This window comes from Triturus cristatus, chromosome 7, assembly GCF_964204655.1.
Source record: "Triturus cristatus chromosome 7, aTriCri1.1, whole genome shotgun sequence".
Taxonomy (NCBI): Eukaryota; Metazoa; Chordata; class Amphibia; order Caudata; family Salamandridae; genus Triturus; species Triturus cristatus.
The window spans coordinates 604172854-604188216 of record NC_140590.1 but is presented as its reverse complement, the minus strand read 5'-3'; positions in this window follow the sequence as shown (position 1 = coordinate 604188216).

The following is a 15363-nucleotide window of genomic DNA, read 5'->3' as shown; positions in this document are numbered from 1 at the left end:
TGTCTTCAGCTTCTTGCTTTGAACTCACTATGCTTTGGGATCAATCTATGAGAAGGCACGACCTTCTGATCTGAATTTTCACTTGCTACACATTATACAAGCATAGAAAAACCTGAAATGTAAACTTGTCGTTTGTGTTGCTTCTCCCTGCTTAATGGTGGAAAGTGCTGGGACAGCAGCGTTGGTGATGCAGATGGGTTCACTTGGTAGGAGATGCTCTCACTGTATATAAAAGGAGGTACCTCCAGATGCCTTCTCACTCTGCTGTCTTCCAGCCTCTCAATGCCCATCTCCTGTACTTCCTTTTCCTATTTCTCTCCAGCAATTATGGCTCTGATTGGGCATCCCAACACTCTGTTGTCCATACTTTGACTTGCTGCCAGAATGTGACCTGCGAAGTACCAGGCTTGACACTGTGCAACCATACTGATTCACCGGCCCAAGCAGGTTTTCTACCATACGTCTTGGGTAGGTTTTGGGTGTGGTCCTCCAAGATAATTGATACTGTCCCATGGTTCTGGGCCTTCAAAAATGTGTGAGTGAGGCAGGCATGCAAGTGGTGCCATTCTCCCGGTTGCCTTAGTGGATACCCCAAAATATTTACAACAATGGGAGTTATATTCTTTATATATTGCCCATGACATAAAAATCATTATCCAGCTCCTTAACTGAGAGGCTATGCTACTTTGCTCACCCCTCATAATTTCTGGAAATTTTCTACATGGACAATGCAAACAGTTCTCTGATGTAAGCTTTTATTTGGGTTTTAAGGGCTTTTACCATAAGGTGTAAATTTTTTAATAATAAACATTGGTGACTTCTGATTGCACCGGGGTCACATTTTTCCTACCTGCGCGCTGTGTTCTCGAGCAGGCATTCACTGTTGTGCGTGGCTCGTGGGCGGAGGCGACCATCTTGGGGGAACGAAGGGTGACAGCCTAGTTCTTCAGACGCCTGCCTATTTAGGGAGACGCTGGCGCGAGCGCGACCTACTACTTATCCTGAGGCTTGAGCTGGGAGAGAGAGAGGCAACATATGTTTTAGAAACTGCGAGGGTTCCCAGACACTGGTACTCTTCTTATTGTTGTGGGTACCCTGATTTGCTTATTTGCACACGGGGAGTGAGGAGCACTTCCCGAGATTTTTAAAAGCTTTTATTTGGGTTTTAAGGGCTTTTACTATAAGGTGTGAATTTTTTAATAATAAACATTGGTGAATCCTGATTGCACCGGGGTCAAATTTTTCCTACCTGCAAGCCCGTCTGTTTTTAAAATATACCTATTCTAGAGAGGCTTTAATGGAATTGAAAGGGTCTTTAAGTAATGCTGCTTGCGTCTGCTTGGCTATGGACTCAGGGCTTTCTATTTCTACTGGGTCCTGCTCAAATTGTAATAGGACGCTCCCCAAGATTCTGTACCAACAGGTTAAGACCAAGAAGGTGCTCGATTCACGGGCCGGCTCTATGGCTAAAACTATTAGTTGTATTCTGATTAATGCAAGGTCCTTAGTAAAACACAGCATGGAGTGCGCTAATCTGATGGAGGACAATGGTATAAAGCTAGCATTTATTACGGAAACATGGACGGACGAAGCGTCCGGACCAGACCTAGTTAAAGCCACTCCACCTGGCTTCCAGTGCGAGGTCCTTAATAGGCCAAATAGGAAAGGAGGTGGGCTGGCAATCATTTACCATAATTCTATTCAGGGAACTTTTAAACCTGTAAATTTGCCTACCTGTGAAGCCCTCACCTTTAACCTTAGTCTAACACATCACCATTCCTTCAAAGGCACACTACTATATAGGCCTCCAGGAGCCAGACTTTCGTTCTTCCCTTCACTGGGGAATCTACTGGAAGAAGCCCTATTGTGTGATTCATACACTATCCTTGGAGACTTTAATTTATATTTGGTTATTGGAGCTGATGGAAGCCGCGGATCTTACACAGCATGTTAGAGGACCCTCCCACCAAGCGGGTCACACCTTGGATGGTGTCTTTTCCAATTACCCAGGTCTGGCCTTTGTGGGTTTATCACCCCTGGTTTGGTCTGATCATGCTGCAGCTCTGTTTATTCTCAATCTGAAGAGACAAAAGATTAATGGGAGAGATTCGAGAGAACAGATTGAAATTAGAGCATGGAATAGGGTGGAGGCGGGAACCCTGTATGAAGTCCTGACCTCCTCAGCAGCCCATATAACACTGGGAACTGAAGAAGCAGTAGCCTCATATACGAGATGGCTTTCGCAGGCATGCGAAGAACTAGCTCCTCGTAAATTGATCACTCCTAAAAGAGATCTTCCCTCGGCCTCATGGTACACAGAGGAAATAAAACTGCAAAAGTGTACGTGCAAACCACTGGAGCGTAATTGGAGGAAAGGGTATCTCGATACTGAGAAGGTATTATATAAATCCAGCCTGCAAATTTATAAGTAAGCAGTACCGTTGGCCAAACAGAAATATTACTCAGCCCAAATAGAATCAGCCAAGAACTCCTCTAGAGAGCTCTTTCATACGGTCTCCAAGTTGGCCATTCTAAGGCCATCCACCATCCAGTCTAGCCCGGATCTCTGCGAAGAGATCGCCGCGTTCTTTCGAACAAAGGTTACAAATATATTTTCAAGCCTTTGTGACCAACTAAAGGACGTCTCGACTGAAGTTACTGAGTTGGAAGACTCAAAATTTCCGTCAGGGACCATGAAGGACTTTAATCCACTGACGGTGCAAGACACGTTGGAGCTATTAACAATTGTTAAATCTGGCTCACCTTTGGATCCATGCCCATTGAAAATTATTAAAATGGCACCTGTCCCTATTGCACGGTGTCTTACTCCCATTTTTAATGGTATGTACGAAGGTGGACAGTTTCCTAAACAATGGAAGATGGCTTTCATTCTACCTCTCTTAAAAAAGCCCAGTCTTGACCCTCATGATCCCAATAACCTTAGGCCAATCTCCCGCCTTCCTCTTCCCGCGAAGATGGTAGAAAGGGCGGTGAATAGACAACTCAGTGTTTTCTTAAAGAAAACTCACATGCTGGATTCTTCTCAGCATGGTTTTTGGGAAGGACATAGCACTGAGTCTGCCCTGATTAAAGCCACAGAGGAAATCAGAGCAGCAGTGGACCAGGGAGGCAGGGCAGCCCTGATCATGCTAGATCTTTCAGCCGCATTCGATACGGTCCATCATGGGATTTTGATGGACCGTCTAAGAAATGCAGCGTGGAGGGCAAAGCTTGGGAGTTGCTTAATTCCTTTATCTCTGATAGAAGCCAGATAGTAGCACTGGGCAAATTTCATTCAAAATCCTTTTCATTACCATGTGGCGTCCCGCAGGGGTCGTCCCTAAGCCAGACCCGCTTTAATGTATACGTCTCTACCTTGGCTCCAGTTATTAGTGCCTACGCGTTTGGGATCACCTCGTATGCAGACGATACACAAATCGTGGTATCGCTTCTACCTGGCAAGGAAACTGGATTGGATAGGCGCTTCCAGTCATGCATGGTAGAAGTCAGACGTTGGATGGCAGGTAACTGCCTGAGGCTAAACTTGGATAAAACTGAGATGATGTTGTTTGGAAACAACCCCAACTTTTGGACTCCCTCTTGGTGGCCGACTTCACTGGGGTCTCTCCCTATCCCAGCTAAGAAGGTGAAAAATGTGGGGATCTTGTTAGATGAGAAACTTTCCATGGGAGCCCAGGTCAATGCGGTAGTCTCCAAAACAGGGTACGTCTTAAGAACAGTGAAAAAAATCTTGAATCTTCTGCCGCTAGACTGTGGTAAAACCGTGGTAATGGCCCTGGTTTTATCAAGGCTGGACTACTGCAACAGTTTATATTTAAACATACAGCAAAAACTGTTGCACAAGCTTCAGATTCTCCAAAATGCCGCGGCTAGACTCCTTACAGGTACCCCCAAATTTGCCCCAATCTCCAACGTGATAAAAAAACTGCACTGGATCCCGGTTGGGAACCGGGTTCAGTTTAAATCACTATGCATGGTATTTAAAGCTCTGCATGGAGAGGGGCCTGACTATCTTAAAAGGCAATTTCAATGGTATACCCCAATGCGTACGCTCCGATCGTCAGAAGCGAAATTGACTGCCGTCCCGTCAACAAAAAAAGCCCTTTGGGGCTGCCGAAGCTTCACTTTCGGTGCCGTAAAGGCCTGGAATAAGCTACCTTTTTATTTGAGAAATGCTAATAATCTGTTAAGTTTTAGAAAGGACTTGAAGACTTGGCTTTTTGCTAAATAACTCTGCCTTCCCTGGCCTTGCCTAAAGAGAAGTAACCAGCGCCAGGACACCTGTGGGTAATCGTGCGCTCTAGAAATCGCCATAACATAACATAACATAACATAACATAACATAAGGAAACAAAGGAAGGAAATATTTTCCCTATTTTTAACCATTGTTTCTATAGGGACAGGATATATTTTGCGCACATTTATCACTCTTAAATCGAAAATGTAAATTTTTACTATATAAGTAAACTTTCAGAGCAGGTGCTCAGACTGCAATGTTACATTTAAAAATAATGCATCTAAAAATTCTCCTCAAGGAGATAGACCAAAGCAGCATTAGATGCTGACATATTGGATGGTACCTGAGACCAAGGCAAGTTTATCACTGATTGGCTCACATAAAACCCCACAAATTCAAGTTTTGCTGCCAAAATAATAACAATATTCTGATCCATTAGTATATGTTCTGTTATTATCTAGATTATGACATTGCTACTCTGTACTCTGTTGCTACCAACACTGTCACTTTAATCAGAAGCTCCATGCCTCACATGACACAAAAGCAGACCCATTTATTTTACATGTCTTAATGGTGTAGTGTTGAACTTACAACAGATGTAACTAACTATAGTCTCTTTTGTCTTCTCTTAGTCATAGTTTATGACTGAAATTGCAACTATTGTGTGTTAGAAATGGCCATCTTTGCCGTGTATTGCCCCAGATTTTTTTACTTCCTTCACCAAACCCTTTTTTACTAGCAGTAGGACTCTACACACTTTACCACTGCTAGCCAGTGCATGTGCTCTTTTAGCTAAACATGTTAGACTTAGCATACGCTAAATAAGCTCATTTAATTTACGTACAAGTCCTTAGTATGTGGTATCACATGTACTCCGGGCCTATAAATGGTACAAATGTGCTTCAGCACTCATTATGCCACCCACTAAAGTAACACTGTAAAACACGTCTCCAGGCCTGCCACTGCAGTCTGGGTGTGCTCTCTTAAACTGCCAATTCGATCTGACTAAACAAACCTTTTGCAGGCCTAAACCTTTCTCTTTAATATCTATAAGTCACTGGTAAGGAAGGCCATAAATAATCATAGGGCAGTGTGCATGATATTCAAAAAGTAGGACATGTGTTATATGTCCTGGCAATGAAAACCCGCCAAAGTCATTTTTCAATGTGGCAAGGCTAGCTCTCCTATAGGATAACACTGGTTTTCACTATTACCTTTAATAAGTGCTAAATTCAGTTTAGAAGTAGCTGGAAAAATGGTCAAGTTGGATTATAATTTATTGTTTTGAAATGACACATTTAGAAGGTTGTTATTTTCTTGTCTAAAACCAAAAGGCTTTCCTACCAGTGTAAGACTGTCACCTAATGCCTGATTGCTCCCCTGTGGTGAGAAAGTTATTGCGCCCAGAAGGGGAAAAGGGCTCTGGGTATGGGGTGGAGGACTCCTCCCTTGACAGGATGATGTGGGTGACTGTGCCCAGTCCCTTCCTGAGCTTCAAAAGATGCTTAACATTTTACCTGCAGATGAATCTCACACCTAGGTCTGTTACCCCTTTGTCTCTCTAGTCAGGGTGGCACCAAACCCAGTTGGGTGAACAGACCAGACTGGGTTAGGGGGACAAATACTTTTCCTCCACCCATAGCCTATATGTAGTAGCGTATGCAAAAGAAACGCAGCCTACAACATGCACAATTAGGCTGACATAGGGAAAACGACAATGGGCCATGAAACACATGACACTCCAATTTCCAACAGTTTGCTAATCACCAGCTTCACTTAACCTTTGGCTACGGCCCACTCCTTCTATTATTACCTATGTCATCTATATATTACCTTAAAATACCCACATAGAAAAGAAATGAAAGGTCAGTTCTAAAACTATTTTTCTATTTTCTGTCAAAGAGTCTGTTCTTTTATTTTATTTATAAAGGTCATGCATCCGGACTCTTGGGTACCTTATTTATATAGGAACTCACTCCTGAGGCTTTCTCTACATATACTACATAAACATGTCTCATCATTAATTTGTATCTCATGTCAAACAGTGCTTTAATTCATAATTAAAATGCGTCTTCATTATGTCCATCCTAGGTTCCAGAAGAGTTTTCACGAAAAATGCAAACAACGCAGGCATCCCAGTTATAACCTTGTAAGTGACTAAAGCAAACATTTATACTACACACTGAACTGCTACAGGATACTTCCGTCACATATGACACCCTCTTCCACCTCTCAGGAAACAGTGGCTATTGCCTCAAATGTGGGTGACGAGATCTTACCAAAACACAGCAATGAAACATCAGAGCGGATATAAATATTTAGAAGTCTAAAAATGATGCTGCATTCGGGGACAGACTGGCCTTATATTCAGTTGGCATTTGCTGGACTGCAGCCTTTGGCCACCGCTTTTGAAAGACTGGGGTCGCTACTGGTGCCTCTATCACTGTCCCCAGCTCCCGTTTATTCACTGCATCACTCACAGAGAGCAAAACAAGAGAGAGAAGGATGGGGGAGGAAGAGAGGGAGAAGGGAGAGGTTAGAAGGAGTGAAAGAGAGAGAAAGAGAGAGAGAGAGATAAAGAAGGAGTGGGAAAGTTGGAATGATTTGGCCAGGCCGGCTTTAGGTACCCATCCCGGCCCTGGCATCATGTCACTGGGCATCGTAAGCTAAAATGGAACTTGATCAGAGCATATGTGAGAGCCAAGTCAAACCACTCAGCATAAAGAATCTGCTGCAGGTCTAGCCCATTCACAATATACCACTGAATATATGATTTCAAGTCCAGGAGGATCCCAGGTGAACTGAAGCAGGGCTTCAAATGCAACAATTAACACATGGGACTTCCAACCAACCACTGACACAGCACTGTATAGGAATAGCTGCTGAGCACACAAGGGGTACACTAGCGACGTGTCACTGATACCTACATAGTTAAGCGATGCAGCAGACACCTATACACTGTTATTGGTGAACAGAGGGTATGAGGAACAATCTGGAATCCCCTGCGTATCCCCTCCAGATACATGGCTAAACTACCTAATTTGGCCAAACCACTGCAGCCAGCACAGAGATTTGTGGAGTGCAAAGAACAGATTCTGTAGCTGTTCTGTCTTTTTTGACCCAGTGCAACTGAGAGATTGGTCTATGGTGGAGGAGAGGAGTGGATCCTAAAGGGATGTCACATATGGAGCAGAAATGGCCTGCAAATGGGAGGGTGGATGTGCCTTCCACAGTACTGAGAGAGGCATCAGACAGCCAGGGAATACACCTACCGATAAGACTAGCCTATAATCTCAGCGCCCCTAAGGGGCATAGAAAACACATCCCTCACACGATTTAACACATTTTCAAATCGTCTGACGTGTTTATTGAGCTTACAAATCTAATTCACAGGCCCTATGCATTCAGTGACACCTATTTTCCTGTCAACAGTACAACTCGCAGGATGCTGCCAACTCCTGCTGCTTCATTTCCCACACTGCCTTCTTTCAGGTCTAAAAATTCACTCGCCATGTGTTGCCACAGTCTTATCCACTTCTCAAGCAACAAAGCACATTTTCATCGCACTGCTGTCAGCGGGCCTCGGTGGTTCACGTCATCACATTTGAGTTGACCAGATTGAATAGGGAAGTATGTTGAAATGGCCGGAGGTTGACTTTCTTGTCTACTAACCCCTGCATGTGCCTTAGGGAAATTTAATTCTCGCAGAACATTCATGCTTAGGTTTTATTTATTTTGGACAGAGTTCCGATCCCACTTCCGCCTCTGGACGTGTCTAACCATCATCTTCATTGTCTCGGTCTTGAGGTAAGGCTGCAGTACACCTGGGTGAAAAACCCCAAGTATCAACTTTGAGAATTATAAAGGTCTGTCTTCGGACTAAGCGGTGCAAATATTAATTGGGAACACCGAAAGTGGTAACATTTTAACATAATCAGTGATAACACAGTCTGCTTATATTATTCACTTTCAGAATTCATGGGTGAATATGGCCTCGAAAACCTCAAGGCATAACAGCTGGACCAAATCTGAGAAATGGTTCAACGGCCATCCTAAGGTCCTAAAGGGTAGATTAAGAAACCTTGAACAGTTGTGGTAAAAGGATAAATCGATGCCGATAGAAGTGAGCTAAAAAGAAACCAGAAAGACGTAAAAGAAAGCTATCTTGATTGCCAAGAAAGACTGTTATTCTGAGGACAGAGATGAATTAAGGGCTAGAGATACAAAATTGGGTGTTTGCGATTTCCTAATCGCAAATTTTAGTGATTCGCTATTGGGAAGTCGCAAACTGCAATGTACAACAGTGTGGATGACACTGTTAGAAATTCGCAGTGGGTTGCAAATAGACCTGTCTCATCAATATTCAGTGGGGTAGCAAGCAATTTGGTCGCACGTGGAAGTCCCCGTGTTTGGCACCCTGTTGCGGCCTAATCAATGAGCAGGGCGCCTTTTTTTTCTTCATTTGACGCACCTTGGCGGCCGATTGAAGAGCGGGAGAGGGGGATTGCTGCCGCGAGAATGGCAGGTAAGAGGAGCAGGAGGCTACCGCCCTCAAAACTCGTGTCGCCCGGACCCCCCTCTTGCTACGCCTCTGGTTACATTCTGAAAACAGTAAACTACTTGGGTCTGTGCACCCCTGGCTGCCATGTAGTATTTTGTGATTATAATTTGGCCATTAGTAGTCGCCCTGGATGTCTGCAGGTGCACATGCCTGGTGAATGTCTGCTTGCCCGACCACTGGTGACATCACTGTCAAAAGGAACCTTAATTTTTGTTACACGGAGGATGTGAAGGGAATATGGAACTAGTGACTTTACTGCATTTTAATTTCATAAAGTTAAATTACTAGCAAAACAGATCAGGCACATGAATTGAAAAGCAAGCCGTGATTCTAATTCAAAGGAAGGGAACAAGTTTCAGGTGAAAGTTATTCTTTAATGTGCCACATAGTCACTCAACATGATGCTCATCTTTTAATGTGTGCTGTTCCGGCCTGAGTACTACAGATGTTTCCTTAGGGAACAAATCCCCAGGTACCCACTGTAATGCCAAGTTTCTTCGGCTACACCAAGTTCTTTGCATTTGCTTTCAGTCTTCTGCATTCTCCTTTGATTGGTCCCTTTGATCGAACAGCCACTGTCGCAACAAATAAAACCCTTGCCTTTCTCATCTCTAGCCCGAGGCTCACAACATAGAGGTTTAGAAAGACTTTTGAAGATATACCCACGAGGCAAAGCTGCAGTAAATGTCCCTCCAAGTACTCAGAAGAAGCTAATCGAGAGGCGACGCCAGTGAAAGTGACTATCTGGAAGCTATGTTCATGTGTGTTATTAAACAAAATGTGCTTTCACTGTTCTTAACACCCTTCTCTTCATACAACTAGGCAGGGCCGGTTTTAGGGTGGTGCAACCGGTGCAGCCGAACCTGGCGCTGACTTTGGTGGGGGGCATTGTGTTTTGTCTAGTGGCAGTTTTGACTCATTCTAAAGTAGAGTGGGAGGTTAATGTTCCTGATGCAAAGCACATGTCCCATGCACATCACAGAACTGATTGTGAGTGAACTATAAGTACTGCTATAAAAAAATAAATGTATGTCAGAAAGCGTCTATGGAGAGATAAGGTGCACTGTTGGAGAGTGTTAGCGAGGGAATTTATGGAGTAGGAGGTCATAGGGTGGGGTGCCAAAAAAGACTGTTGCACCGGGCAGAACTAGCTCTAAAGTCAGCCCTGCAACTGGGATTCTACAGTTAGTTGAGAACTTGGGTAATGTGCACTTGTTAGAACCGGCAGTCTCTAGTTGGCAGAGGTATGCACTTCTGACAAATAGGGACCAACCAACTCTAGTCAGGGAAAGGGGATTACACACTCAGATAACCCCTGCTACCCCCTTGGTAGCTTGGCAGAGCAGACAGGCTTATCTCAGAGGCAGTGTGTTAAGCATTTATGACCACATACAGTAATAAAGTGAATACACTACAGATGGACACGACACAGAAGTTATTATAAAAATAGTATTTTTATATAAGGCTTAGCACAAGACCAAATAACGACAAAAATATACCACAGTCTTAATAAATACTCTTTGGAAGGAAAAATAATAGTTCAAGTAAGGTTTCTTCTTGGCAAATAGTTCTTTAGCAAAGTATTCTTCTGAGCACAGTTCTTTGGCAACAATGTAACTCCCACAGGAGTCACACGACGTCGAGTCTACAAGATTCCCAAGGTTCGGCGTCGACCGCGAGGAGCGCTACGTCGAGCCTGGAGTTGCAACAGACCCCACAAGTACAGTACCTTGAGAAACAAAGAAAATGATGATCCACGGCATCGAGATGTCGGCGTCGAGGTCGGCGTCGATCGTGCCTCGGAGTCGGGTCAATCCGCAGCGGTGTCGAGGGATGTCGGGCCGGAGCAGCGCTCACGGCGTCGAGAAGGGCGTCGAGTCGATGCGATCAGCAGCGGCGTCAGGTCGGGGTCGCTTGGAGGTAGAGCCGATACTCACTCCTCACTGGCGTTGATACCGGCGTCGAGACGGGGTCACTTGGAGCCGGGGCCGATACCCACTGCTCACTGGCGTTGCTGCTGGCGTCGAGACTGCTGATTTTCCCTTGTGTACTGGAAACAACACTTTCCAGCAATTCAGCAACTCAGTAGATGGTGAAGTCCTTTGGCCCTGTGACTTCAACAGGAGACTGGCACTCTTCCAATCCTTGGAGATTTCCTAGCAAGTGTTCAGAGAGTACACACCAAGTTCCTCTCTCCTTGTTCCTTGGCAAAAATAAAGAAGCAGCTTTCAGGTTCCTCCACAGCAAAACAGCACTCTGGCAGAAAGGGGAGGCAAGTCCTTAGATCAGCAGGCTTCTTGTCCTTGGTACAGGTTTCCTTGTCAGAAGTGATCTGAGTTCTTGGTTCAGGGGTCCTTCTCTTATACCCCATTTCTCCTTTGTTCCCTTTGTCCAAGCAGGGAAATTCCCACCATCTCAGGTTTGTTGTGGGTGTTGCCAGGCAGAGGCACCTGGCCTATTCACTGAGCAGGGCAGGGTCCTCAGCCGCCCAGCAGGAGGCGGAGCCAGTATTGTCACTGGCAGGAGCAGGGCTATCAGTCGCCCAGCAGGAGGCGGAGCCAGTATTGTGTCAGGCAGGGCAGGCTACTCTTCCCTCACTCTATGCGTAAACGCCCCATTCACCCCACACTGACTCATTCAGACCTCTGGAGCCACCCAGCCCCTGACACACACACCAAACCAGCAGAGACCGGTAGATAGTTGGACAAGAAAATAGCCACTTTCTAAAAGTGCTATTTTCAAACATAGAATTTAAAAACCATCCATCCTAAAGGGTGTGTTATTAAATTCTGAGTTCAGGGATACTAAACTCGACTTGCTACCATGCTCCCTGAGTCAGATAGATTATAATGGAGTTAATAATCAGTCTGCCCAGTCTGGCCTATTGGAGGCAGGTAGCCCTTCAATAGTGAAAAACGAAAATGGCTGTAATTCACTATTAGGTCATGCCACACACATCAGGGCATGACCTACCTTTTACCAACAATGCACCCTGCCCTAGGGCCTACCATAGAGGTGTCTGAAATGTGGCAAAGTGAAGGTTTAGAGACTGGTAAGTAGGTTTCCTTACCAAGTCGACATGGCAGTCAGGGACTGCACGCAGGCGCTGCGGTGGCAGGCCTGAGACACATTTTACACGCTGCTTCTGTGGGTGGCACAACCAGTGCTGCAAGCCCACCAGCAGCAGTTAACTTACACGCCCTTGGCACACGCAGTGCACTAGACTAGGGTCTGAACAGTAAGTCAACCAAGCCAATCATGGTAACACCAATCAATGTAACAATTTAACATAGGGAGCACTTGCACTGTGGCACTGATCAGCAGTGGCACAGTGCCCAAAGCAATAAACCAGCAAAAACATCGTGAACAGAGGAGGCAAACAGAAAAAAATGGAGGAGAGACTCATGCCAATGATGCCAGGTCTAACACGTGTCCCCTCCAGCTGAAATGTGGGGAGAACTACCCTTCACCCAGGGAGTCCTCATCACTAAGGCGGAAAAATCTGGACAGACCATCAGCATTGGCGTGATCTGTACCAGGGCGGTGTTCCACCGTAAAGTCCATCCCCTGTAGGGAAATGGACCACCTCAACAGCTTTGGGTTCTCACCCCTCATCTGCATTAACCATCTGAGGGGCCTGTGGTCTGTCTGAACCCGGAAGTGAGTCCCAAACAGGTAGGGTCTTAGCTTCTTCAGCGCCCAGACCACAGCAAATGCCTCACGCTCTATCGCACTCCACCTTTGTTCCCTGGGAAGTAACCTCCGGCTGATGAAGGCTACAGGTAAGTCTCGGCCCTCCTCATTCATCTGTGCTAGAACAGCCCCCACACCATGCTCTGAAGCGTCTGTCTGGACAATGAATTCTTTTGAAAAGTCGGGTGCTGTACACATTGCAGTTTTCAGGGTGTCAAAGGCGTTCGGACAGGCGTCAGTCCAGATCACAAGTCTCGGCTGCTTCCTGGAAGTCAGCGAGGTCAAGGGGTGCACAATGTTGCCATACCCCTTGACAAACCTCCTGTAGTAACCTGTGAGACCCAAGAAGGCTCTCACCTGAGTCTGGGTTTTGGGCGGTTCCCAAGCCAGGATGGTATCTATCTTGGGTTGCAGGGGGGCCACCTTGCCGCTCCCTACTTGGTGCCCCAAGTACACCACGGAACCCTGCCCAATCTGGCACTTACTAGCCTTGATTGTGAGGCCTGCTCTGCGCAGGGCCAACAACACTTCCTGGAGGTGGCGCAAGTGTTCCTCCCAGCTGGCGCTGAACACTGCTATATCGTCCAGGTAGGCGGCGCTGAAATCTTCCAGCCCGGCCAATACCTGGTTAACCAACCTCTGGAATGTGGCAGGGGCATTCTTCATCCCAAAGGGCATCACACGGAACTGGTAGTGCCCATCTAGCGTGGAGAATGCAGACCTCTCTTTTGCCCCATCAGTCAAGGCGATCTGCCAGTACCCAGACGTTAGATCAAACGTACTAAGGTACCGGGCAGCCCCCAACCGATCGATGAGCTCATCAGCTCTGGGGATGGGGTGCGCGTCAGTCTTGGTGACCGAATTGAGTCCTCGGTAATCCACACAGAACCGAAGTTCTGGTGAAGCACCAGGCGCCGCAGCCTTTGGGACCAAGACCACTGGGCTGGCCCAAGGACTGCTAGAGGACTCAACCACCCCTAAGGCAAACATCTTGGAGACCTCCTCCTTGATATATGCTCTGACCTTTTCAGTCACCCTGTAGGCCTTGTGCCTCACAGGAGTGCTGTCCCCAGTGTCCACATCATGGACACACCACTGAGTGACACCAGGGATTAAGGAGAACAGATCAGGGAATTGTACCAACAGATGGCGACAATCTTGCTGCTGCTCAGGGGTCAGTGTGTCAGAGAGGACAACACCATCCACTGACCCATCTTTTTCTTTTGCACACAGGAGGTCAGGAAGAGGCTCACTCTCCTCCTCCATCCCAGCATCAGTGGCAAGGAGCATGCCCACTTCGGACCTTTCTAAGTGGGGCTTTAACCGGTTGACATGCAGGACCCTTAAGGGGTTCCTGGGAGATTTCAAGTCCACCAAGTAGGTGACATCGCTCTTCTTCTCCACAACCTCAAATGGTCCAGTCCACCTGTCCTTGAGCGCACAAGGTTCCACAGGGGCCATGACCCAAACTTTCTGACCAGGTTGAAGCTCAACCAGAGTGGCATTCTGATCGTACCACCGCTTCATCTCTTCCTGGCTGGCCTCCAGATTTGCCTGAGCAAGATCTCTGAAGCGCCGAGTCTGGTTCCTAAAGGCCAGCATGTAACTATATACATCCTGGGGAGGTTTCCTGGGAGATTGCTCCCAGCCTTCTTTGACCAGACTCAAAGGTCCTCTTACCGGGTGACCATACAAAAGCTCAAAGGGGCTGAACCCTAGAGACTTCTGTGGCACCTCACGGTAAGCAAACAGCAGGCATGGCAAGAGGACGTCCCATATACGCCTCATTGGTTCTTCAAGACCCATGATCATGCCTTTTAGGGTCCGGTTGAATCTCTCAACCAGCCCATTACCTTGAGGGTGGTAAGGAGTGGTAAACTTGTAGGTTACCCCACACTCCTTCCACAGAGACTTCATATAATTCGAAATGAAGTTGGTGCCCCGGTCTGACACCACCTCTCTGGGGAACCCCATGCGGGAGAAAACACCCATCAGTGCCCGTCCCACCACGGGGGCCGTCACTGTACGGAGAGGGATGGCTTCCGGGTACCGGGTGGCATGGTCCACCAAGACCAGGATAAACCTGTTGCCCATGGCTGTCTTGGGGTCCAGTGGCCCCACAATGTCAATTCCCACTCGCTCAAAGGGGGTACTGACGACGGGAAAAGGTTGGATGGGAGCCTTCTGCTTCCGCCCACTTTTCCCACTGGCCTGGCAAGTTTGACAGGTCCTACAATGGATATCTGAATCCCTTCTCATCTGGGGCCAATAAAAATGGGTGACAAGCCTGTCATAGGTCTTGTCCTGCCCCAGATGTCCAGCTAACGGAACGTCATGAGCCAACCCCAGTAGGAAGGCTCTGAAGCGCTGGGGTACCACCAGCACACGGGCTGACCCAGGTTCAGCAGCCTTAGGCTCGCTATACAGGAGGTCGTTCTCCCAGTAGACCCAATGTGATCCTGACTGATCACCTGTCGTTTGGGCTGAGGCCTGCTGCCTCATACCCACAAGAGAAGGGCACACTTTCTGTTCAGCACAAAATTCCTCCCTGGAGGGACCACCATCCTGCTGCCAATGGGTCAGCTCGGGCAGGTCTCCCAGTTCGGCCACTTGTTCTCCTGTCGGTTCCAGGGCATCCCCCTCAGGGTCTGCTCCCTCCTGGACCGCGGGAACGATGGGGGACGGTTTCCCGCGCCCCCTGCCTCTTCTCTTCACGGTTGGGACCTGGGCCATACTTTCAGGCTCCGGGCCCCCATCAACACCCTTACTAACTGACATGGACCGGGTGGTCGCACACACCCACTCAGGCAGACCCAACATTTCCAGATGCGCTTTTCTCTCCACCTTAGCC